This window comes from Panthera pardus, unplaced genomic scaffold, assembly GCF_024362965.1.
Source record: "Panthera pardus isolate Hobbes unplaced genomic scaffold, ASM2436296v1 HiC_scaffold_17, whole genome shotgun sequence".
NCBI lineage: Eukaryota > Metazoa > Chordata > Mammalia > Carnivora > Felidae > Panthera > Panthera pardus.
Window position 1 is genome coordinate 116,051,051 of NW_026526732.1, and position 27,558 is coordinate 116,078,608.

Genomic DNA, 27,558 nt, shown 5'->3' on the forward strand with positions numbered 1-27,558 from the left:
TATGTGGTTAAGTCAGAGGAACCAAAAATCAAATCTACATTCATCATTTATGAGCTGTGGGATCCTGGACAAGGTACTCTTTTAATCCTGACTTTTCTTATCTATAAAATAAAAACAACAGTAGTCCTCAGTCCATGGTGCTGTGTGAGAATTATATACAGTAATGCACTTAGCATACTGCCAGGTCTGAGTTAGGAGCTCAACATCTGTCACTTGTAATTATGAAGTGAAAAAGTAGTCTCACAACTGGGAATGTAACTGAACGAGGTTACCTATTTTTAAAAATCCTGCTCCATTGGAAAATGTTTGTGAAATAGACTCATTTTATTTTAACACAGAGGACGTCAAAGTGTTATTTCTGACAACAATTACCCACCAGGTCTGGTTATTTGTTCAACTCTAAGCTGTACTTAAGTCCGCTGCATCAGCCTAAGGAGGGATTTGCTACTTTTTAAGGATTGGTATGCTTGGAACCAGTTCATATAAAAAGTTTCATCAAGTTACTTAAAAAAAAAAAAACAAAAGGAAGCAATAAGTCTGCAACCTTTTTCTACTTAATTTAGAAACTCTATGGATGCTAGCTGAGTTTTAAAAAGTTTGGATGCTGGGCAGAGTGGTGTAGGTGGGCACTGTCCTTATGAAGGGCGGGTTTCATGTACTCCGTATAAGGGAAGCTTAGAGGTTCGGGAATATTCCAGTGCTGTGATTAGGTCTGAATCTGTTTCATCGGAGGCTGGCAAGCGTGTGTGTGCAAGATGGAGGGGAAAGTAGGAATTTGCTGCACAATTCAGAGTCTGTGCTTTTGTATGGAGTGGTCGTTTGAAAGGCGTCTTAGTCCAGTTGGGCTGTTACAACAAACTACTGTAGCCTGGGTGGCTTATAAACAACAGGAGTGTATTTCTTAGGGTTCTAGAGGCTGAGGATTCTAAGATCAAGGTGCCGGCTGATTTGGTGTCTGGTGAGAGCCAGCTTTCTGGTTCAGGGATGGCTATCTTCTCACCATATCTACACATAGTGGAAGAAGACCTGAGAAAGGTCTCTTCATAAGGGCACTAATCCCATATATGAGGGCTCTACACTCATGACCTAATCAGCTCCCAAAGGCCCCATGTCCAAATACCATCCCATTGGGGATTAGGTTTCAACATATGAATTTGGGGGGCGGGGGGAAGCAAACATTCAGTCTATAGCCAAAGGAATATTCTCGGGCAAAGAGTACTAACCCAAATCAGAAAAGGAGATCTTTTTAGGGGACTGACATTCCCAAGAAAAGGAGAGAAGGGGGATCTATATTTATGTTTCTCTTCTTTGGGGCATAAGCTATGGGCAAGACTATCTCCCATATATATGGCCTTTCTGTTTCTTTTTAAAATAATAAAAAGGATGAGTGAGTATGTAATATAGGCAAAATTAAATAGTAAATATCAAAGTAATAACGATAGTAATAATAAAATTCTAACTTAAAAATATTGAGCAACCAGTCAACCAAACAAACACCTTTACTTTAAGGGCACCGAAAAGTGCCCTGGTCCAAATTAAAATGGAAGAACAATCTTTCAGATTCCCTGTGCACCCTGTATGGCAAAGCTGGTTTGTTTACAGCAGCCAGTATGGAGTGAATTCTATTGCCTAGGAGCAGGCTGGGTATTTTATGAGCATCGTTTGTAGTCCTGGCAATAACACCAAGAGGGAGGGAGTTTCAATCCCATTTAACAGATGAGGAACAATGCCATTAATAGCAGGTGAGAAATACTTCTGTGGTCTCCAACAATTGTCTAGCTTTCTGTTGAGACATAATGTAGTCAAACCCAAAGCTCGCCTTGTACCCCTGAGCCTGGAGGTACATAATTTATATGGGTTTCTTTTCCTCTTATCAACCCGGATGGGAATAGAGTGATCTACAGACTCTCTGTAGACCCCAGGCCTCCCCATGTAGACCAGGGGTTGCCAAAGTAGAGCCCATGGACCAAATCTGGCCTACCTCCTGTTTTTTGTATGGTTTGTGAGAGAAGAATGGTTCTTAAATTTTTAAGACATTCATGTCTTAAAAAAAGTCAAAAGAAGAATGATAGTTTGTCACATGTGAACATTGTATGAAATTCAAGTTTTAGATCCATTAAAAAAAAGTTTCGTTGGAACTCGGTGACTTATTCGCGTATGATTTATGACGGCTTTGGTGCTACCATGACGGTTAACGAATTGCAGCAGAAACCTGATGGCCTGCAAAGCTTAAAAGATTTACTATCTTGTTTCTACAGAAAAGGTGTGTTAAGCCCTGTTGAGGTAGTAAACTCTTTGAGGACAGAAAAAATGTCTCCAACAGACGTTAGACCCTTGGAGTCTAGCACACTACCCACACTGTGAACTCTAAATATAGTTTATGTAAATGGATGCATGAGCGCATAAACAAACAAACGAATAATCTAAAAAGCCTTCAAAAAGTCTTTTTAAAAAAATTTTAGACAGAGGGAATGAGTGCAAGCAGGGAGGGTGCAGGGGGGCAGGGGAGAGAGAGGGGGGGCAGGTCTCAAGCTGGTTCCATGCTCAGCAGAGATCAAGGCGGTGGGGGGGGGGGGGGGGGGGCTTGATCCCATGACCCTGGGATCATGACCTGGACCAAAATCAAGAATCAGACAGTGAACCCATCGAGTCACTCAGGCACTCCAAGGACTGTTCTTTATTTTTTTGTTTTTGTTTTTGTTCTTGTTTTTTTGCAAATTGGCTTTGTAATTTATTTTTGTGAATAGTCTGTAAGACATCTTTCCCAGAAGTACGTAGGATTTGCCAGTATCGGACTGGCAGAGTTGATGCGGTATTATCTGAAGCAGAGCCAGAATGTCCCTTGCACATAAATTGAATTCAATTCTGACACTTAGCTACCTGGAGTCAGCACAGACCCCGCAGGTTGAGGACTTGGTCCCAGAAGCCCACCCCCACTTCACATGCCAATCGCAAGTGCAGGCCTCCTGTCCCATACTTCTGACTGACAGGGGTCCCCATGACCCTTCCTTGGGTTGGATAATTTGCTAGAATGGCTCACAGAACTCAGGGAAACACTACTCCCTGTTACTGATGTATTATAAAGGATATAGCTCAGGAAGAACCACACGGAAGGGATGCATAGAGCAAAGTATAGGGAAGGGGCACAGAGCTTCAAGCCCCCATTCAGGTGCACCCCCGTTCGCACCTTGATGTGTCCACCAACCCAGAAGCTCTCACAAACCTGTCACGTAGGGATTTTTACAGAGTTTCTGTTAAGTAGGCATGATTCTTTATGTCATTGGCAGTAGGTGATTGAGCCCCCAGAGGCTGGGGGTGGGAAAGAAAGTTCCAACCCCTTAGTCACATGACTGGTTCCTCAGCAACCAGCCTCCAACCTCCAAGAGTCAGTCTCCTCATCAGCATAAACCCAGGTGTGGTGGAATGGGACTTGTTATGAATAACAGAAGATGCTCCACTAACCTTCGTCACTGGAGAAATTCCAAGGGTCTTAGGAGCCAGGGACACAAACCAAATATATATTTCATATTATGTCACAATATCACTATGTGGTGCGGGAAGAAAGGGGGAAAGGGAGGGAAGGAAGAGCTTTGGTCTTTGGGGATTTTGTCAGGTAGGGCATGTGGCGTGTCCAGTGGTCACAGCATGGAAGGACAGCCAGAGATCAGCGGTTGGCCTGTGTCTCATCCAGCCAGACCACCGATGAGCTGTGTACGATGAGCTGTGTTTCTGGCTCTCACCTCAGTACCGCAGGGCACCTTGTCCAGACTTCCACGTTGGGTTTTAGGAGAGCGACCAAAAGAAGGCAAGGAAGAGAAGGGGAGTGAAGGGCATGTTCATGAGAGAAGTCTACAGTGTTTCCAGAATGGGTATTTTTTTTTTTTTAACCTGGGTTTCTTCTAATGACTCATCTTTGAAGTCCTGATTTGTCTCCCGGAGCTTCGAACCAGCTGTCTGCACCCGAGTGCTTTGACGCATTATTGTACCATACACCGGGTTGCTCATTTAATCAGCCGTGGCGCTGCTCTTCACATAGAGCATGTCACATTTGACAGATTTATCACAAGACTGTGGGCTCTATTTTCCGCAGCGCTGTGGAACCCTATCCCATTAGTGATAGCAGGAGTAATGTTTATGCATGAAGAGAGACTATTCGATTGGGCAATTGTAGCCCTCCACTGCAGCCCTGAGCACAGCCCCCACTTATCAAGTGGGGCTAATAGGGGATATTCATATGCACTGGAGAATCAATTCTCTGTACATGGACCTCTACTACAAAAATAATTGCTACTCACTGGTGGTAAAGATCTCAGCAGTGTCAGGGCCTTAATGGTGAGATTAATGCTTTGCCGCTCCCAGACTGGGCCATTGCTCTACAAAAAAAAAAAAAAAAAAAAAAAATCCTGGCTTGAGAGCCTGATGAGATGCTTTTTAGGTGAAATCTGGAGCTGTGCTGATTTGCTATGCTATGTGGGTGAACCTGTTCTCTCCATGGGCTGTAATGAATTGAAGCAACCAATGAATGGCTTGGGGTCCACTACCAGGTTCTGCTGCCTAAATATACACATAACTGTGGACCAGCTGCTTGTTGCTTTCTGAGCCTTGGTGTCTTCAGCTTTAAAATAAAGAAATGCGTGAGATGGTTTCTAAGTGTTTTGCTTATGTTCTATTATACAAGTATCCTGCTGTACCAACGAGACATTTAATTTTCGTTTTGTTTTGTTTTTCCCCTGCCAGATTGTCATCTCATCTCTCATTTTAACTCCAGAGTCTAGTCCAGCTCTTGGTACATATCGTAGGACTTCAATAGATGTTTTGTTATTGAAAATAAAATTTTGGGATTCTGTCACTCTAAATTATTTGTGTACTGATTGGATAGCAATGCAGTTCCTTGGATGTTATATTTATTATTTCTCTTCGTATCAGCAAAATTTAGAAACAAAATTAATAGAAATGAGTTTATTGCAATAGTATCATTGACCTTAGGTTGCTTTATCATATTATGAAGTATTTAATGAAGGTGTACCGAGCACTTGGTGGTGGCAAAAATGGAGAATTCAGAGATGAACTTGACTGATTGATAGATAGAGCTTGCGTTACTCTGAAGGATCAGTACATTTGGCGAACAGAGGAAAAAAAATTGTAGATGAGAAGAAAATAAACAGGGCTACAAAGCAGGAACAGTGTTGAGATTCTGTAGAACCACAAAGTGACGTGTTGATTGTAACCAGCGTTGTAGATGGAGAATTGAGGGAAATAAGGTTAAGTGTGGTGGCCAAGGTTTGGTCGAGACCCAGATACTCTTTAGACTGTATCTTAGACGATACTCTTTAGAGTAACGACCAGGTAGCCGCAAGAATTAATTAATGGTCCTTTCTGAAAATCAGAATGTCATAGTGAAAGTGGGTTTAGGGAAAAGATGATTTATTAATTTTTTTAAATTTTATTTTAATGTTTATTTATTTTTGAGAGAGACAGAGAGAGACAGAGCATGAGTAGGGGAGGGGCAGAGAGAGAAGGAGACACAGATCCAAAGCAGGCTCCAGGCTCTAAGCTGTTAGCACAGAGCCCGACACAGGGCTCAAACCCATGAACCGTGAGATCATGACTTTAGCCAAAGTCAGACGCTTAGCTGAGCCACCTATGCGCCCTGAGAAAAGATACTTTAAAATATTCACTTGATTCAGGAAACAGGTGGACCTGATACTCTTCTCTCTCTCTTTTTTTTAAGTTTATTTATTTATTTTGAAAGAGAGAGAGACAAAGAGGGTGAGAGGCAGAGATAGGATCTCAAGCAGGCTCCACATGCTGTCAGCCTAATGTGGGGCTCAAACTCATGAACCGCGAGATCATGACCAGAGCCAAAATCAAGAGTTGGATGCTTAACTGACTGAGCCACCGAGACACCCTGATACCTGTCTTTTTGACAGAAAGCTCCGCTTCCACCCACTGTAGAACAGCTGCGCACAATTGACACTCCCAACTTTGGTTATTGAGTGGTACATTTCGAAAAAAATATCTTCATTCTGACACCATTTCATCATCTGAGTCACTTTTACCCTCTCTTGTGTACTCTTGGCATTTTGTGAAGTGTTTGCTTTTGGTGATGGTTAGTTTTACCTGTCAACTTGACTTATCTGTGATATCCAAATGTTTGGCCAACATCAGTCTGGATATTGCTGTGAGGTCATTTTTAGATATGATTCACATTTAAATCAATAAACTTCAAGTACAGCAGATTACCTTCCATAATGTGGTGAGCCTCATCCAATCAGTGGAAGGGTTCAGGAGAAAAAGACTGAGGTCTCCTGAAGAAGAAGGAATTCTGGAGGAAGACTGCCTTAGGACTCTAGATGCAATATCACTTCTTCCCTGGCTCTCCAATCTGACCACACTCTCTGCAGAGTTTGAATTTTCCAGTCCCCATAGTAGGATGAATTGATTTTTTAAAATCGCTAGATAGGGGCGCCGGGGTGGCTCAGTCGGTTAAGCGTCCGACTTCGGCTCAGGTCGTGATCTCGCGGTCCATGAGTTCGAGCCCCGCGTTGGGCTCTGTGCTGACAGCTCGGAGCCTGGAGCCTGTTTCAGATTCTGTGTCTCCCTCTCTCTGCCCCTCCCCCGTTCATGCTCTGTCTCTCTCTGTCTCAAAAATAAATAAACATTAAAAAATAAAATAAAATCTCTAGATAGATAGATAGATGATACATAGACACACACACACACACACACACATCCTATTGATTCTCTCTCTCTGCGGAAGACTGACTAATTCACTTGGCTTTTCATACTAAAGTTGCTCTGAAGTGATAGTTTTAAAATCCAGTTGGTGAACCCAGAAGGAGTCGTAGTCTTCTGTCTTGATCCCAGTCGCCCTGTCTTCCCTGCCTTTGACCTTCAACTGCTTGATGAAAGACTGTATATTTCTCATTTTCACTCATGAGTCCAAGAGAAACAAATTTATGTATTTTGAGCCCTTAGGATAAATGGGTTGGAAACATCCCTATCATGAAAGATGCTCACCCCACTTTCATGGCACCCAAAGAGACCCCGTGCTTCCTGTGAAGCACCAGATATCATTGTTACTCGGTGAGTTACGACTGCCTTCTTCTCTTTCTTCTTTTTGTTCTCTTTTCTGAAAACAAAATTTTGACTTATTTTCACTCCCTCTGTTCCTTCTTCCTCTGACCTCACCCTAGAATCTACCCCTTCCAGAGATGGAAAAAGAAGATGGATACGGTTGGCAAATGTTTTATTTGTTTTCTTTATTTCATAGAAAGCTTAATTTCACTGGAATAAGAGTAAAGCCCCATTTGTGGAGTCCGCTCCAACGGATCTTCTATCCGTTGACAGTAGTGAGAGCAGAGAGTAAGCGTGCTGAGTAAGAGCCGCTGGCTGCGTTTGTCAACACTGGGCGGAAGTTCTTCTCTACTTCGACTGTTTTGGCTATGGTCATGCTGCTCTGTCTTTGAGCATAGAAACTCATTTCCTTGGACCTCGCGTAGAGCCACGTGCCTGGTCCTGGATCAAGGGGGATTACTGGGGAGTAGAATACACTTTAGGTTTTTGCTTGTCATCTGATTAGGTTCTATTTTGTCCTATCCTTTTGCAATTTTGCAATTAATGTATGGTCACTGCCAAAAAAAAAAAAAAAAAAAAAAAGAAAAACCCTGAAAAATGTAACAATGTCAGCCATCATTTAACAGCATATAAATCATGATTGTTAATAGTTATAGTATGTTTTTCTTCTATTCCTTGTGTGTGTTTGTGTGTGTGTGTGTGTGTGTGTGTGTGTGACAGAGAGAGAGAGAGACAGAGAGAGATAGAGAAAGAAGAGAAGAAGAAGAAGAAGAAGAAGAAGAAGAAGAAGAAGAAGAAGAAAGAAAATAAAGAAAGAAAAAGAAAGAAAGAAAGAGAAAGAAAGAAAAAGGAAGGAAGGAAGGAAGGAAGGAAGGAAGGAAGGAAAGGTCTGAATTACTCTTCAGCTAAAAGTCAACTCACATTTCTTAATACTGGGTACAATCAAATTTCGTCTGGCTCTGTTCTCATTCATTGGGGCTGAAATCCAGTCTTAGTTATTTTCAGCCTCTTCTCTCTCTTTCCTTAGGCTGGCACAGAACAGCAACATCCTGCCATCCAGGAAATCAGGAAGAGCCTCCGTTCTTCAGTTTATTTAGAGACCGTGCTCCCCTCTGCCTCTTGCCCTGTCCCACCCCCGGACCTGCTATGGTTTTCAGACCCGTGGAGCTTAATACCCCCAGTGGCCTCCCACATACCCCATGCAAAGGCCCCTCCACCTGCGGCTTGCTCTTCCATTAGACTTAAACTTGCAACCTACACTCCCTCCCTGGACGTATTGTCAACCTTCTCATGCTTTTCTCAAAATTCTGAAGAACCTCCCACTCTTCCAGCCCTTCAGAGCGGACACCCTGGCTCTGACCCTCGTAAATACTCAAGTGTTCTTTCTCGCTTGTTTGTATCACGACATTCGAAGGCTCACCTGGGCAACTCCATGTTTAAGATGGCCAGGTCCCAGGTCCTCGGACCAGCCACAGAGCATTTAGCTTCCCAGGAGCTCAGAAGCTCCAGTCTTGACATTTAATCTCTGGAAACCATCCCCAAGGATATACAGTACGCTGCCTCTAAGAGCAGCAGAAGATAATGAACTTGAATCTTCATATACTATTGCATTAAATGCCAACACTTTGAAAAACATACAAGCAAAAGCAGTATCAGAATGATGGTATAAATACAAGGTTATAACCCTCTCTCTTTTTAACTAACATCATGATCCTTTTCCCATGCAACTTTTTTTTTTCAATTTGCATTGGATAAAATAAGTGGGCAGTTGTTTAGGATGGTTGCTGGCATATGTGTAACCAACTTTCACTCTTAAGTTGGGTTGTCTCAAGTACTTCATAAAGAAATGATACAACTCCCTTTTGTAGGGCACCCTGACCTACTGACAACTAGGGAAGATCAGGTTTCCTATTTTTTCTTTAAGTTTAGAGAAAGAGAGACAGCACATGAGCAGGGGAGAGGGGCAGAGGAAGAGAAATTTTTTTTGTGTTTATTTTTGAGAGAGAGAGAGGGCATGAGTGGGGGAGGAGCAGAGAGAGAGGGAGACACAGAATCCGAAGCAGGCTCCAGACTCCGAGCTGTCAGCACAGAGCCCGATGTGGGGCTGGAACTCACAAACTGTGAGATCATGACCTGAGCCAAGTTGGATGCTTCACCGCCCTGGGAGAGAGAAAATCTTAAGCAGGCTCCACACTGAGCCACAACTCTGGGATCATGACCTGATGTGAAATCAAGAGTCAGATGCTCAACCAACTGAGCCACCCAGAAACAGGCTTCCTGTTTCTGAACACTGAATCAAGGGTTCAGAACATTTGCCTTGAGCTTTGCTTAACCAACTATGTTGTGTCTGATGAGCCTAACTGTTCACAAACAGAAGTTGTACCAAAATAGTTTCTATTTGTGTTTTCTTTCTCACTCTACGATTTCTGTGGTGGATAGAGATGTCTATCCATTCTTGACTGCTCCCCTTTGAGAGTGAAACTGCTTTTCTCCACTCTAGAATCTCAAAGGTGCTGTGACGGCTTAACCAGTTGAATATGGCCAATATCAGACCGTGGCAATTCTGAGTCAAGTTTTGTGAGGGCTGGCAGCTTTCATTTATTGTCTCTGGGGATGCTTGCTCTGGGATACTGCCTCTCAGAACCCAGCCCCGGTGCTGTGGGATGCTTGAGTCGCTGGGAGAGGTTCTCTGTAGATGTTCTAGTCAGCTGACCATCTGAGCTCCCAGCTAAAAACCAGCGTCTTGGGGACAGCCATGGGAGCCCTCCTGGTGGTTCCAGATCAACCGAGTTCTCAGACCACTACAGGTCCAGCCAATATCGGAACTGCCTAATCAACATATAGAATCTCAAATAATAATGAAAAATTTGTTTTTTTGAAGTCAGGAGCTTTTGGGACACCTGGATGGCTCAGTTGGTTAAGCCCCCAACGTTGGCTCAGGTCATGATCTCGTGGTTCTTGGGTTCAAGCCCCACTATAGGGCTCTGTGCTGACAGCTGGGAGCCTGGAGCCTGCTTTGGATTCTGTGTCTCCTTCTCTGCCCCTCCCCCACTCACACATTCTCTCTCTCTCTGTCTCTCTCTGTCTCTCTCTCTCTCAAACATAAATAAACATTAGAAAAAATAAAGAATGGCAGGTAAAAGATGCTAAATGAATTTCAAATCCCACCCTCCTCCTTGGATAGTGTGACAGATTGACTTTTCCTAAGATGGCCACGACATCTCCCATCCCTCAGGCTCTTCAGCAATGTGACCTTGCCACTCCCCCATCAAAGACAAAGTCTCATTGCTCTTCCTTTGAAACTGGGCTGGCCTTTGGGACTCACTTGCAAGGAACAGGATTTACTGGAAGAGATACTATATGATCTGAGGCTGGGCCAGAAAAGGCCGAGCAATGTCCGCCTTGATCTCCTGTTTACCGGATGTTCCATCTCAGAGGGCTTTTTCTGAGGCCCAGGGGCCATGCTGGGGTAAGACCGGGCCACGTGGAGAGACTATCTGCAGGCATGCTAGTCAGCAGCCCTAGCTGAGCTCAGGCACCAGTTATGTGAGTGAAGAAGATTCCAGATGAGTCCAGCCCCCAACGATTGAGTCGCTCTCAACCCACTTGAGTCTTCAAGCAGAGACCCAGGATGCCTCGGAGCAGAGACAAGCCTTCCCCAGTGTGCTCTGCTCAAAATCCTGACCTACAGACTCCGTGGCCATGAGAACGTGGTCACTATTTTTTTGTCACTATTTTTATTTTAGGTTTGGAGAGTGCTTCGTTATATAGCAGTAGATAGTTAGAACAAATGGGTTCTGAGAAAGAACTACTTTTCAATGAAGAATATTATTTTCGAATAGTGTCTGTGGTGAGATTCCAGTATTCTTGGACACAGGTCTTTCTGTTAACTCGGAAACTGAGAGAACACGTAGTTACTAATTGCTTCCTGAATTCAAATCACAGGGTTTGGGGAGCTCATCCCTGACTGAAATACTTCTCCACATTTCTAAAATGATGGGTCTACTTTCTTGAAGAATATTTTATTACTTATGGAGAGGATTACTTCTCTTCATCCAGATTTAGTGCAAATGGAAATGTTGGAAAGAAGTGATTTGTTTGATACTCATCATACATCTGTGAGATACATTTTATTTATTTATTTGTTTAAAATTTTTTTTTTTAGTGTTTATTTTTGAGACAGAGAGAGACAGAGCATGAACAGGGGAGGGTCAGAGAGAGAGGGAGACACAGAATCTGAAGCAGGCTCCAGGCTCCGAGCTGTCAGCACAGAGCCCGACGTGGGGCTCGAACCCACAAACAGTGAGATCATGACCTGAGCCTAAGTCAGAAGCTCAACTGACTGAGCCACCCAGGAGCCCCTTATTTATTTGTTTTTTAATGTTTATTTATTTTCAGAGAGAGAGAGAAAGTGGGGGAGGGGCAGACAGAGAAAGAGAGAGAGAGAGAGAGAGGGAGAGAATTTCAAGCAGACTCCATGCTGTTAGCGCAGGGCCTGACGCGGGGCTCAGTCTTGTGAACTGTGAGAACATGACCTGAGCTGAAATCAAGAGTCGGGCACTTAATCAAATGAGTCACCCAGGTATCCCGAGACACAATATTTTAGTAATTAATCAGTGGGAGAGAATACCTTGGCATATCCAGAGACACTGGCTACCTCAAACATGATGTGTTTTGTGACTTTTAATTACCAGTTATCATTTGTAGGAATAGTTTGCTTCTATGAGGAGGAGTTGGACAAAAACACATCATCACACTGTATGATTCTCCCCCACTTTAGTTATTTGTCCCATGGTACCACTTGTTAACAATTAGGCCATGTACGGTTCTTAGATTGGCAACTTGAAAATTATCTAAGGAAGATACTCTTTTTAATTATGTAACTGAGAAGCACTTTTTTTTCTTTTTTTTTTTTGCTATTTTTCTATCTTGCGGTAATGGAGAAATCATTAAAAATTGGAACACAGTTCCTTTCAATTTAGAGGGGGAATAAGAGGCTGCGTTAACATCCAAAACATTTCCTTTCTTAGACTGTAGTCTTGACAGGCGAGATAATGAAATCTGAGTCTCTGTGGTAGTAAAATAGGTGACATGGAGGGAAAACAAAGAGGTTCAACAAATGGTTAATGCACGGCTGCCAATTCCGTCTCAGCCAGGACTGAGTACAGGTCCTAAGAAAGTGAGGGGACTGTGGGTAAAGAAAGGGAAAGAGTGGCACTGGAGGGGACACGATGTATGCCAGGCTGATGTCGCCCCTCTTGAAAGCCCAGTGCTGCTCATCCTAGACCAGGAGGAAAGGAAAAAAAAACTCCAATATTGCCTATCTGGAATCCGAGAATTCTGGCAGTGAGAGCCTATTGCCTGCACAGAAGTCCTGCTTCCGGATCCCCAACTTTCTGATTCTTTGCAACGCTGCCGGGACAAAAGGATTAGATGGGCAAGAGGAAAGCACAAGTGGCCATAGATCCCAGATCCAGGAAGTCTTTCCAGGTCTCATTCTGGTCGCTTCCTGTCCCAATCCTCAGATTTCTCTGTCACTTCCTGTCAGGCTCTTTGCTCGGCCGCTAATAATACGCTTTTGTAGGAACCTCTCAGATTTTACCTAAGTTGCCTAACTGCAAATTTTTTTAAAAGATGGATATATGGGGCACCTGGGTGGTTCAGGAGGTTAAGCATCTGACTCTTGATTTTGGCTCAGGTCACGATCTCACGGTTCATGAGTTCAAGCCCTGCATTGGGCTGGGCTCTGCCCTGCAAGCGTGGAGTCCGCTTGGGATTCTCTCTCTCTTTGTCTCTCTGCCCCTCCCCATGAGTGCACGTGTGCACTCTCTCTTCCTCAACATAAATAAATGAACTTTAAAAAAAAAAAAGAGATGGCTATGGAAAGTTACTTCCTCAATTGTCCCTTCTATGCCTTGTTCAGGTAGTTCATTAAACTCTGTCAGCTTTTTTTGAATGAAGGGTGTTCCCTGAGGCAAGAAAAGTTCAGTCAACTTAGGATTTTGGCCCTTCCACCATGAAAGCAAGTTGGAATATATTTATACTTCTCTATGTTCTTTTGGGGATATGTGCGCATAGTAAAAATAATCAAAAACCAAATCAAATATTCTCAGGAATGTTTTTTTAATAAAAAATTAAAAGTCTTCCTTTAACATTAAATTTGGATTTCTTTTGAGGAGATAATACACGCCTAAGTATTGGTATGTGAGAGCGCGTGTTTGCAGTTACTTTTGTTCCATTAAACATTTCTTTCTGAGCTTGCTTGTCAGTTCAGTCACCAAGCTTCACTAAGCTTTGCTAATTTTGTGAAATTTGGAATAGTGTTTTGCCACGTTAGAGATAATCCCTGAAAGCTTCCTTCTTGCAGATGGCAATAAATCATTCTCTCCACTAAAAGCCTCGATGTCATTTGAAATTTATTACACAGAGTAGGTAGTGGACTTAAAAGCCATTTCACGTGTCTTATTACTTCAATCATCTAATTTATGGGTTTCAGCCACCATTGCAGTTGGAAAAAGTATTTTCCTTCCCCTGATCAATATGAGTATGGTTTTGCATTCATTCCCACTAACCCTCTTTGCCCGATTTCACCCACTATCTCTCTTGGATTTTATGGCTTCTGCGGCCATTGTTCAGTTTCCATTATTCAAGGTAAGGCAGGTCTAAAATGGAAAGGAAGTGCCAACAAGGCGATGTAGATTGACTAAGCTTTACCAGCTCTTAGCTGCACTTGTCAAAAGATATCTTAGTTATTATTAGTTGAGCAAGCTGCCCTAGGGAAGAGGAAGCTGTCAAAAACTCCTGTGTTTAATATGTACCTCTCTGGCTTCGTGGAGAGAAAAATAGGAAGAAAGCTGATTAAACACTGATGAGGTAAGCCTCAGTAACACACTTAACACAAAGAATGATAAGGAATTGCTACTCTTTATTTTGCCATATTGGAGACAGATCTCTTTTCCTTCCGCAATAAATAATCTCTATTCCCATACGCCAGGCATTGTCATCCCTGTGATGAAAGATAGTATTAGTGGATTAATAAAATGAAGAGGGATATAGAACAGCGTGAGTCCCTGTAACAGCCTGAGGTCCCATACCTAAAATATCCCATGTGGGCGTAACAATCATTGAACTACTGCAGTGTCCAGACTTCGCCCTGGTCTTTGATCACCACCGGGATGGTGGTACAAGTTAACTGCTATATTCTTTGAGTTCAATGTCAGAAAAATAAGATGTGGTCTCAAATATTCCTATCCTGGGCTGCCCTGAGTACATCCAGACCTTATTGACCTTACCTTTTCCATCCATTCAGTCTTACGGGAAAATTCAAAATGTATTCAAAGCCGAGCCCATGCACAATACTGAAAGACAACTACACTTTCCTCTGTAATTCTCAGCCCTGGGACATGAACATGCTTGTGTTTTGTAGCCCAATACTCCCTTCTTTGTTGCTCTTTCCTCTCATCCCCAATGGGTCTTACCTGGGCGCCCACCGTCCCCTATTCTCCTGTGACCAAAGTGTTGATGGCCTTCAGAACAGCTCTTTCTCCTTCATTTCTTGCTTTGCTGAGAGAGCAAACTCCTACAATAGATGCTGAAAATGCCTCGTACTTGTATTCTCATCTCCGTTGCATCTGTGACGTGGACACAAGATACATTTCCTGGTAAAAGGGACTGGAGGGGATGTCTACTAAGAGCTCTTGGAAAATGTTTTACCTAATAGAGTAGACATCGGGGAAGAAATACCTTCCTTCCTCTCTGGATATTGTCATGTGAGCCTGTGGCAGCCGGGACTGCTGTGGCAGCTTGCTAACATGTAGAAAGGGCAAAGTCAGAAAATCACAGCACCTGGGTCCTTGGTAGAGAGCTGCCTTGTACCTGGAACATGTTGTGTACGAAAAGCAACGTGTGTTTACAGAGGCAGGTGGTATTTAGCAGTTTGGCAAACTGTCTGGAATTTCTAGCGCTGAGATGCACACACCCTGGTCTCTACATTTGGAGAGGTACGGTTCCTTCTTAGTGGTTCTTGTTCCCTTGGAGTGAAGTTGACTCCTCGTTTAGGTGGAGAGGTTAAGGCAGAGTTTCATGGTTCAGATCCATCTGGAAGTTTGCTCATTAAAGACAAGACTCACAGTCTTTAGATGCAGGAAGCTCTACTTCTTCTGTTTTTTCCTTTTCTTACGTTGTTGGGTGAATTCTCACCCCCAATTTAAAGAATACATGATTCCACAATTGTTTGAAGTATTATAAAGTACAGACAAATGCTTTTTTCTTAAAGTGAACATTGGAAACTAAACATTGCATAATAACATAGTAAAGCTGCGGGCTGGTTCACTTATGAATAAATGCAAACATTCTTGATAAACTATAAACAAATTGAATCCAACAACATATTAAGAGAAAAAGCACCTTAACCACACAGTATCCACACCAGTAACTTAAGAATGGTTTAATATTTTGAGGTATTTAAAATTATTCTCATACTTTAAACTGGAAGAGAAAAATCATGTAAAGCATTCCTAGTCGTGCCAAAAAAAAAGTCATTGAACAACGTTTTGTACTATTCTGCATAAAATAGGAACAATGAACATGATGTATAAATAGATAAGTGGAGATCCTGATAATAATCCAGTGTAATAAGAAACTGTCATGAGTTAAAGAGAAGAAAGATAAAACTTGAACTTTTTGGAGAAGGATGCATGCTATATGTGAAAGTTACCATTTTACAACCAGAAGATAGATTTGCGTTTCAATTCTCCCACCTGCAATCTGTAGTAAGACCCTACATCACTTCACCCTTGGATTTCAGACATTTCATCTGAAAAATGAGGCTCGTGACAGCTGCCATAGAAGGATTAATGTGATTAAAAAATATATCTAATTTATACTGGGTTTGCATAAATGGGTGTTTAAAAAATATATTACCTATTCTGGAGTTTTAGCCACTCAAACATATTGAAAAAAAAAGGCAGGGGGAGGGATTGGAATTTGAACATATACTTAGCTGAAGTCAATAAATGTGTAACATGTCTTGCAAATAATCCAGTCCCATGAGTACATTCTCCTTCTGATAATTCCAGATAAGGTCTTCAGGGATAAAAGTTTCAAAAACTTTGTTGGATACGTACTTTTTGTCACTTGTTTCCAGCTGAAAGAAGATACACGAACTTGGAGAATGTGCTGCAATCTGTTGATGTGGGGTCCATGTCATTGCCCAGACGATAGAACACATTCAGCTCCCTGGATGATCATCTATGGAGCCCCTTCCCCTTCCTTTGGTTTCACTGGCCTCTGCCTCTCCAGTCAAGCACTCATAATTTATGGAAGATTGGAGAAGCAGTTAATTTTTTTTTCCTTCCTCCCACAACTCTCTTCTGAAACTGCAAATTGATTTCCATAACATAGCTCCACAATTTTTCTGAGACTGTGATTCTATTTACCCAGAGTGCAGCATGGAGAGGAAGGAGGAATGCAGATCACTCCATCCAGGGGTCTATGTTGAGTTTAGACACGTTCATATTTTCATGAAAGCAAATCATGTGTTTTGTATTTCCATAGTTTTAATTTCGTTTTGTTCGGATACTTTATCACATCAATAAGCATGATCTCTTTTACGAGCCAATAGTGATCCAAGAAATTGGACATCTGAGGATCTTTGGGTCTAAAAAATGTCTTCATTTTAAGGAAGATATTTAGTAAATTTCTCCAACAAAATTTTATAATGTCTGAATATAGTAAAATGAAATAAATGACCACATTCTACTCTAATTCCTTAACAATATCCCCTAAATTCTCCTTGGTAATTTATAGTTTTTATCTCGTTGTTCATCCCATCATGTAAAGAGTAGGTCTTGCAAAGTTGGCAAAACACAGTCTCTTGGCAAGCCATGAAATATAAACTGTGGCCACCAACCATCACTTTTGAGCATAATACATTTTTTTTTCTTTTTGTTCTTGGTGCCTCATCCGCGACATGTGAATTGAATTCAGCTTTTCTGTATTTAGATCAAACTTCTCATATTTCTTGCTCATAGGCACATTGGCCATAGATATTCTTGTATGCTAAAATTATTTAACATTTCTTCTTGCTAAAACTCTCAAGCAGACCACATCCAGGGGTCTATTAATAGAAACAAATCCATTGTATCAAAATATCTTTTCCTGATGATAAATAAGAGGAAATTTAGGGAATGCATAAAAAGAGAAGAAAACAGCAATTGCCTGTGGTTTCACTATTCAGAGGTAACTACTCTTGAAAGGTGTTTCATTTTTTTCCCCACCTTTTATGCAATGGACATGTTTAGGGTATACAAATATCTCTATCTACACATCTATACTTTCTATTTATGTCGGAAAGTGTGAGAAGAGGGCCTCTCTTGGCTTTTCTCAAACAGTAAATCTTAGCTTGCCGTGTGCTTCATGAATTCACCAACAAACACTAGCTTTCTGTCATACCTTCACTATTTTTTTGAGTAATTCATTTTGCTAATATTTTATTCAGGGGTCCGAAAGTCATAGGAATCTTCCTAACAACTAATCTCTAAATCTCCTCTACGTTATTAGCTCATTTATGTAATTCTTTTAGGAAAATAGGAGACGTTCAGACTCCCAGTATTACATACTGGCTGCGTAAGGAAGCACACACTGTCTTCACATATGGGTAGACAAATATTTTACCTGATTTTTTGGCATCAAAACCTTATAAACGTAAGAGCTGGATCTCACCGATGATCAAGTTTAATGTTCTCATTTTACAGATAAAATTACTCCGGGAAAAGTCTATTTCTTTTTTTTTTTTTTTCTTCAAGCTTTTATTTAAATTCTAGTTAGTTCACGTATATGGTATAATTTCCGACTCAACTCCAAAGCATAAGTTACAGTGAAAAAATGGTTGCTAAATCTTCTCTTTTATGGGGTTAGAAGAACTCGGCGAGGATGCACTGATCAAGAGGTTTATCTGATCTCCAAGGGGCTTCCTTTCTTCTTTTTTTTTTTTTTTATTTAAGTTTACTTATTTATTTTGAGAGAGAGAGACAGTGTGGGGGGGGGGTGGAGAGAGAGAATCCCAAGCAGGCTCCCCTCCATTAATGCAGAGCCCGATGTGAGGCCCAAAACCACAAATCATGAGATCATGACCTGAGCTGAAATCAAGAGTCGGATGCTTAACCAACTGAGCCACCCAGGTGCCCCTCCAAGGGACTTTCTTAAGTGCCATGTTCATTTGTGCTGCCATTTAGCCCTGTCTCCTGTCTGGTTGCTTGACTGCAGTTTATGGGGATACTGAGTTAGGAACAGAGTGGATGGGAACAGAGATGCAGGGAAGGGTTAGTCCTGAAGTCTACCCATGAAGAAAAGACCAGTTGCCGTAGTACAAACTGAGAGTCCTTTATTATCCTGCGTTGGGTCTCTTGGTAGTATGACAATATGTTTGCACAGCGTATTTAAAAAATCCCTGAAGTAGATAACAAAACATTTTAATGAAACATTCCTTAAGGTGGAACAAATATTTGAGAGCCACCATCACTTTATTTGGAACAAGAAGATAATAAGGATTTAATTAAAAATTCCTTAAGAAGATACCAACTTTTGAGTGCTTCTCCTCGGTAGTCAGATTTCCTTTATGTTGAAAAAAATGTGCTTTCTGTGTGAGAGCTAATTATTATCTTAAATATTCCTAGCATCATTAATAAAATATCATTTTAATATTCTGTAGTTTATACATAAACATTCAAAATATTATTAGATATTTCCACAGGGCAGAAGCAAGTTTGTATTCAGCTGCTTAAGACTTTCATGAACCTATGACTAAAAGAAAAATTCCCACCACAGTTGACCTACTTTTCTTTTCCAAAAAGGACTACCTATGTTGGGTGACTTAGACACATTTCCTTCCAGAGTAGCTAGACTGTCTTAGCTTGTTTGTTCAATACTGTCAGTGATGGTGGTATTAACAACAATAACACTTAAAAACTCCCCTATTTGGGAATTTATGAAAATTTCTGTTAAAATTCTGTACAAACGGTATGTAGTAAAAAGCTTGCCTAAAAATATTAATCTTGCAAACAGGCTTTTAAATGCCATCTTCTTTCTGCCGAAGCACTTTGGACCCTGGAAGCATGGTATTTAGCATGATATATTGTAAACATATGTTTACTTGTTTTTCTCCTCCATTGGACTGACCTACTCGAGGACCTGAAAAACCTTTTATTCATCTTTTTGTCCTGATGTCTTAGTACAGTGCCCAACACAAAGTACACATTCAATATGCATTGATTGACTTGAAATAAATGAGTATTTTTAAGCACTTGGGAAATAACCATTGGTATATATAAAACACCATAATTGAGTGAGCAGAAACTAACCCTCATAAGCTGGTGCTTTGATATGTTAATGTAAGACAATTCTTACCTATTCATCACAAAAGAGAGGATTCAGTATCAGACAGATCTGGCATCTATTAGCTGAGTAGCTGGACAAATTAGCAAACCACTATAAACCTTAGTTTTTTCATATATGAAATGTAGTTATTAATTGTACCCTACTGATTTGTAAGGATCAAGTGAATTAATGTGTGCAAAGTGTTTAGCATCATATCTGCCACATAATAAGCTTTCAATAAATGTTTTTACCTGGACATTCTACTTGCATATCCAAGTTAATTCATTTACAATTTTTTTCTTTTAACATTTTTTTGGGCAAATGGCTAGTAATTAGAATATTCATATGTCACATTGTTAGAAATACTCTTTATATGGGGATTCTCCAGGTTCTAGATAAACTTCATATGTATACCCATATATATGTATATGTGTATATATATATGTATATGTATGTATACATATGTATGTATGTATATATATGTATATATATATTTGTATATACAAATATACACATATATATATTTCTGTATGGGGCTGTATTGTATTTACGATTATATTTGATGTTTCCTTTTTTTAAGTTTTTTTTTTTTTTGGTTTGTTTATTTAAGTAATCTCTGCACCCAATGTGGGGCTCGAACTCACTACCCTGAGATCAAGAGTCACTCTTTGAACTGAGCCAGCCAGGTGCCCCTTGATGTTTTCTCACGTAAGACTGTGACTACTGTGCTCTTTTGACAAGTTGCATAAAATTGCACAAAATATTTGTTTCCGTATTTTCTTTTCTTTTCTCTTATAGTGTGAATTTTTAAAAGTATACCTTTAAATCATCTGATACTCATTTTGTGCATGCTGAAAGGTCCGGCTGTGTGTTACTTTGTCAGTCTTGTACCTGCTTACGACGTCGTACAAGGAGGTTCGTCACCCAGCAGTCACATTGCCATAGAAGAATGCCTGATACTTTAAGTCATCAAAGGTATACTCGTCGTTGAATGGTTGAACTTTCTTAAGGAATTAATGGAAACGAGATTTCCAGGCTGATAACAATTGTGATGCCAAATCACAAGTTAGTGCCCCCCTCCCAAATCTTATTAAGTAGACATTTCAGTAAGAACCAAATTGAATCATTTTCCTTCAGGTTTTTTTTTTTTTTCCTATTTAAATTGATAGTCTCTCTTTTATATAAATGTGATCCTCTTGATCATAAGAAAGGACACAATTTCTTCCAGTCTGAATTGATGCTTTTGGAGAATTTCTCCTTTAATATGTCTGCTTTAAAAGCAACTTCTGGGGAATCACTGGAATCTACTCTTGAAATGATTATAGCCCTGATGCTACCTTACAAATTAAAAAAATAAATAAGTAAATAATAATAAAAAACTAAAGTAAATAAAATAAAAAATAAATAAGTAAATAAAATAAATAAAACAAAAAATGGTGAATTTTATGTTATGTGAATTTCACCTCAGTAAGATTTTTTAATCTTAAAATAAAATAAAATAAAATAAAATAAAATAAAATAAAAACAACTTCTCTGGACGCCTGGGGATTCAGTCGGTTGAGCGTCTGACTTCGGCTCAGGTCACGATCTCGTGGTTCAGGAGTTCAAGCACCCTGTTGGGCTCTGTGCTGACAGCTCAAAGCCTGGAACCTGCTTCAGATTCTGTGTCTCCCTCTCTCTCTGCCCCTTCCCCACTCACGTTCTCTCACTCACAAATAAACATTAAAAAAAATTAAAAAATACTTCTGTTTTTATACCACCAACTCATGGTTATCCCAGAAAATAGAACAAAACTTCACACAGATTATTGAAAAATCACAGTTCGTCAACGAGACTTCCGTTTTAACCAATGTATGCCATGAGCATTGCTAACAAAGCTGAAAAAGATTTGCATTTTTTTTCTTTGCTTTGGAAATAGGGCCAAAACTCCATACAAAAGTCTAAAATGAAGCAAAGCTCTCAGACAGCTCCCAACCTGGGATCAACCTCTGTGTAACTTCACAGCGGCTGAACCAGAGTTTTCAATGTGGAGATTTAGATGGATAAGCTTGGAAATCTTTATAGAATTCAACCTTCCAAATAGAAAGTTGGAGTTACAGCAGATCTCAAACTTCATTTCCTGTGAGCAAAAGAATACATTTTTCTCCTAGGGACAGAGTGCACTAGGAATTTATGCAGGGGACAGGCAAGGGTCTAAGAATGACAAATGGTATTTCTTAAATCCTCAAGAGACTATTGCAGAATCATGCGGCCCAAAGGAGCCTTCCGTGTGTCTTCTGATTTTCAGGAAAACATATTTTTTAAGCCACTGCAGGAGAGGTGACATTTCATTTTCTCCATAAAAGACTCTCTTGGAAGGTTATTTTATAGTTTCTTTCTCAGAACCATTCCAAAGAGGTTTTTCTTAGTCCAGACAGGACTCATATCTCTTATGAAAGATGGAGAGAGGGTGGGCTGGGTTATTCAGGGCTTGAGGAACGTGTAAGAGAGTAATTTAAAGTTTTTCCTTTTATCACTGGAGTTACATCTATCTCCTTCTAAAGTTACAGAGCCAAAGCTGAAGGGTGATTTTCAGGTAGTCCAGGGGATATGAAACATACCATTGCCTGCTTCGAAATTGTTTTCCTGGTGCCTGTGTATCTTCCCACTGTGCGTGTGCTTATTAGTTGCACGCGAATGCTTGTAGTGATGGAAAATGCCCAGCAAGCGTGACATCAGCTCTTGACCTGCAAGCCATCATTAACACATCAAGCCACTTTTTCTCTCTGAGCTCAGGAGCCCGAATCAAGCAGCTATTACAAATCAGTCAGCACTGTCATAGTGGATAAAATCTGATCATCCCGGCCCTAGATTTCAATCAGCCACATACTCTTGTCAGGGACCAGAAGGCTAAGGATTTCAATCCAGCATGGACCTCAGAATCTAGACGAAAGCCCTGAGTGATCTTCCTCAACTTTCCACGCATTAGTAATAATGCCCGGGTAATAATAAGTATTGATATATTTATTCTTGGACATCCTTTGCAGTCTACAATTGTACAAAAAGGCTAAGACATTGGGTCAAGAAAATAGCATCTTTTGTGGATAAAGGTAATTACAGGGACAACTATAGATGTGCTATCCAATCGAACTCTCTGTGATGACCACATGATTCTGTGCTGTCCGGCCACATGTAGCTCTTGAGCACTTGAAATGTGGTTAGTACAACTGACGAACTGAGTTCTTAATTTTAGAGAATTTAAATTTAAATAGCCTCATATTGCTAGTGACTCTACTCTAGTATTGGACGGGGAATTTCTATAGAATGCTTCCATGGAACGTATCCCACGATCTGATCTAAAATATTCTGATTGGGGCACCTGGGGGGCTCAGCGGGTTAAGCGACTGATTTCAGCTCAGGTCATGATCTCACAGCTCATGGGTTCTAGCCCCACGTCGGGCTCTGTGCTGACAGCTCAGAGCCTGGAGCCTGCTTCCGATTCTGTGTCTCCCTGTCTCTCTGTCCCTCCCCTGCTCATGCTCTGTCTCTCTCTCTCTCTCTCTCTCTCTCAAAACTAAATAAACAGTAAAAAAATAAAGTAAAATATTCTGATTAAAGTATGTTTCCTTTTCTGATAGAAGCCTTCTTAAAATGTAGGTTACAAAAAAATAATCATAAAACCTGGAATTGTATGCTTTGAAAGTGTTTGGAAATGGGTGATATATATATATATATTTTTTTAAATCATGAAATACAAAAGTTGTGGGCTAGTTCCTAAGAAATGATTCATGTGAATTTGTTAAAAAAAAGAGAGAGAGAGACATGATATTTCCAAATGTATTCTGCTTATTATAAAGGTATATGCAGTCTCCTTATAAGCTGTGAGAACATACGATTTGCAGCAGAAACTCTTCCGTATTTTTGTTCTTATATCATCTGGTACATGGTAAGCATTCATTTTTTATTTTTAAAAGAATGAATAGAATTTATCAGGCTCTCTCCCCCACAGAAGGTATCTCTCCCAATCTGCTAAGGAACAGTGAGAGATTAAACAGGAAAGGAAAGAATGGTTCTGTAACAACTCATCATTTTCTTGTTGCCAAACTGCCCGCTGGATGATCCGCTCCCTGCAGGAATTCAAAAGAAATTGAAGCACAAACTTTGACCAGCAGCATTTCTTGCCATACATACAACCTTTGCCCCAGGAGTAACATCAAGCTGTAGCCAGTTAATTTGTGCTTTGTTATCAGGTTGTCCCTGTGCTGAACAGAAATTCCAAGCAGCTAGGCTTTAACTGAAAACGAACTAAGGGGAGGGGCTGCCTGAGAAAAACATAATGTGGGATGATTAAACAGAAAATGTTGCTTGTAGTTTTCTTCACCAGGAAGAATGGCTCTGCAATTCATCTCCTTGAAGAGGTGAACTTTTAATGAGCAAATGATTAGCATGAATCTTAGACTAGACCTAACGTGTTCTGGACCAAATTAACACAGGCTTGGAACCCTCTCCTACTGAGGCAGAAATCCAGGTTCCTGTCTAACGGCAGAGGGGTTATGGAACGTTCTCAGCGTAGGTGCCTCCAGCCCTCCATGGATGGGGACTGGATAGGCTTGCAAGTCTGTTCAGGACTGAGTCCTGTTCGTGATTATTGAGCAACACATTGATTCTCAACTCTGTCTATTAAGTCATCTCCAGAACTTGTTTGTTTATATCATGCTTATAGTCTGACCTAAAACTTCAGACACTTAGTATCCAGCTAAAAAAATATTCCTAGGCTGTTTGCATGTCTCTAGGATCATGTGATGACAAAAATCTGTAATAATACATAGCTTTCAAAAAAGTCAGATTTATGGCAAAGAATTCATGTTGATGATGGGTGAATAGCTTGAATTTCTTAGAAAGTTTTTCTACCTTCTGAATTGTACACCTGGTGTCAGATACAAACTAATATGTCAGATACAAACTAATATGAAATGTGAAATGGTAAAATCTGCCTTTTTATCAAGGTGTGGATGCAGGTTAGGGAGACCTTATGCCATCAACATTTTCTAAGGAGGTTGCATAATATAATTGGGTATTTCTAAGGGCAGATGGCTGAGAGGCTCAGCATTTCAGATTGCTTTAATGACTGGTAATGTGTCATAGATAATGAAGATGATTTCAGCACTGCCTAGTAGTGGTATAATTTAGGGCACAGACTCACAATTGGACAAAAATCCTGAAATAGGCTCATGGTCAGTTCAAATAAAAAATCGCGGACTTTCACACGGTCATGTAATGTCTTGTCTCCAATTTTAACATCAGGGATTCCTTAATTTTTGCTTACCTCTATGTTTTAGATGACACTGTAAGCGGTTGGTGTCCCGATGCCATCTGGCACATAAGAGCGAACGTGGATCCATTACCATATGGTGTAATGCTCGCAGAACAAAGAATAGTTTCATTTCTTCGTAACTTGCTGACGCAAGTAAAGACAAGGCTGACGTTTTGGAAAGTTCTTCATACTGGTGAGTCTGATATTGGGGGATGACCCTCTAAGTCCTGGGGATAGTCCTCAGGAAGATTTGAGCACCCACTCTTTTGTGGGGGAGAGTAAGATCACTGCATCTTTATATCTGTTATTTTCGTTGATGGTTGTATTCATTTTCTCTTGCTGCAAAAATTCCCACAAACTCAGTGACGTAAAACAATATTCATTTGATTGTTTGTTTCTCATCTCCACGGGTCCTGTGGGTCAGAAGCCTGGACACAGCTGGTTCCAGTGCAGCCAGCTGTGGCTCAGCTGGTTTCTCTACTTAGGATCCCACAGGACTGAAATCAAGGTGATGGGAGGGCTGCATTCCTTTTTGAAGGCTCTGGGGAAGAATCTGTCCAAGCACATTTGGGTTGTGGGTGGAATTCTGCTGCCTCAGTATTTGAGAGCTGCTGGCTGGCTGTCAGCCAGGGGCAGCCCTTAGCATCTAGAAATCTCTCTTCCGCTATTGTGCATGGTCCCTTCACATCTCAGAACCACAGTGGCGGCATGTCAAGTCCTTCTCACACTTGGGATCTCTCTGATCTTTCTTTCTACTGAATCTCTCTGACTCTAGCTAGGGAAAGCTCTCTGTGCTGTAAGGGCTCATGTGATAAGGCTGGATCCACCTGAACAATTCAGGTCTACCTGTCTGTCTGCCTTCTGTCTACCTTAAAGTTCTTAACGTTCACCTATCTGCAAGTCCTTTTGCCATGTAAGGTAACACATTCTGTGTTCTAGGGATTGGGGCGTGGTCATTGGGAAGCCATTATTCTGGCCACCACCGCAATGATCAGGATCAATAGTTTATATTAATCGTAGCTTTAAAAGTTTACTTTTACCTCTCACAGTCTCTCTCTCACTCTGTCTTTCATTTAGAAACCTGGAGGTAAACCTGGAAAAAAAAAAAAGCAAGAGGTTTTCTGTATCGTTCTATAAGTTTATTCTTTTACAATTTCCTCATCAACACAATTTAGGCATTTGTTATTAAATCTGGAATCTGAGAATCAAGCTCCCTGTGAAATAACAAACAATTCAAGGCCAAGAAAATTATAAATTTAATGAGATTAAATAAGAATGCCACTGGATATGGAAACAATTCCTGTATTATAGCCATTGTTACAGTTATTAGTGTTTTAAAAACTACAAATTTAGTAAGGGCTGCCATATTTGCAAGCACAACCAGGAGTTAATTATCTATAGGCATGAAATTTGGGTGCTGATTAAATTCCTATTCATAGTTTATTTCAGTGTCCATAGAACCTCACTTCTAGAAATGAGTATAGGGCCAGGTTAAGCGTATTTACGGTGATACAACCTTGCTTGGAAGGATACCAGTGACATTGGGACACTGGGATGCTGGCATTTTGTTTTTTTCAAGCTATGCTTTGTGCTAATTAGTGTGCGCAGGCTTTCTACTTCTCTTTGGTAATTTATATTTTTCTAGAAAACTGTCCCTATCATACAAGTTTTCAAGATTCTTGGTAATTTTGAAATGTTCTGTTACAACTTAAAGGATTAAAACTATCTTTTTGTTGTTGTTTTTAAGTGTTTATTTATTTATTTTTGAGAGAGACAGCATAAGCCCGGGAGGACAGAGAGAGACGGAGACAGAGAATCTGAAGCAGGCTCCAGGCTCCGAGCTGTCAGCTCAGAGCCCCTGGGCGCGGCTCAAACCCAGGAACTGTGAGATCATGACCTGAGCCGAAGTCGGATGCTTAACTGACTGAGCCACCCAGGCACCCCCAAAATTAAAAATATCTTGATTTGGGGCACCCTGGACAGCTCAGTTGGTTAAGTTGGTTAAGAGCCAACTTTTTATCTTGGCTCAGGTCTTGATCTCAGTGCTCATGAGATAGAGCCCTGTATGAGGCTCTGCACTAACAGTTACAGAGTCTGCTTGGAATTAATTCTCTCTCTCTCCCTCTCTCTCTCCCCCTCCTCCACTAGTGTTAGCTTTCTCTCTCTCTCTCTCAAAATAAATAAATACGCTTAAAAAAATATTTTGATTTGTAGAGACATTTATTTACTTGTGTTTCATTTTGAACTTATTTATTGTTGTTCTTATTACCACTTCATGTTCTTTTCTTTAACATATTCACAAAAGTATTTCATTAGTGTTTTAAGTGATGCACGGGTTTGATTTAATTCATTTTTTTTTTTTTTTTTTTTTTGGTATGCTTATTATCATTTCAGGGTTTTATCTTTACTTCATACCATTGCTTTACTTGGGTTCATTTTGTTATTCCTTTTGTAGTATATTCTGTAGAAATATCAATTTATTTAATCTGTAGTGTTTTTAAGAAGTTATTTTATGTGTGTAAATTCTCCTCCAAGGGCCATATACAGCCTTTATCCCACCGGCTTTGATATAGAGTATTTTTTCACATTATTAAATATTATGCAATTTTCATTTTGTTTTCCTGCTCAACTCATTAATTACTGACACACGGGAAAAATCTTAGGGATATGGAGTTAGGAGGGAAGAGGTTGTTTTCTTTTTGTTTTTTAATTTTTTTTTAACGTTTATTTATTTTCGAGACAGAGAGAGACAGAGCATGAACGGGGGAGGGGCAGAGAGAGGGAGACACAGAATCTGAAACAGGCTCCAGGCT

The 27,558-nt window shown here is 40.5% G+C and overlaps 1 long non-coding RNA gene across 2 annotated transcripts in view; it reads left to right on the forward strand.

The window, feature by feature from the left end:
- LOC109249576 (uncharacterized) overlaps nucleotides 1-27,558 on the forward strand; it is a 191,563-nt gene that overhangs the window by 48,144 nt on the left and 115,861 nt on the right. The window contains exons 1-2 of one of the 2 annotated variants that reach the window (XR_002072643.2): nucleotides 20,335-20,427; nucleotides 24,771-24,938. This is a non-coding gene — a long non-coding RNA (uncharacterized LOC109249576). Of the gene's footprint in view, nucleotides 1-20,334; nucleotides 20,428-24,770; nucleotides 24,939-27,558 lie in introns of those variants that run through there. The other variant, XR_002072642.2, reaches the window with a different exon arrangement.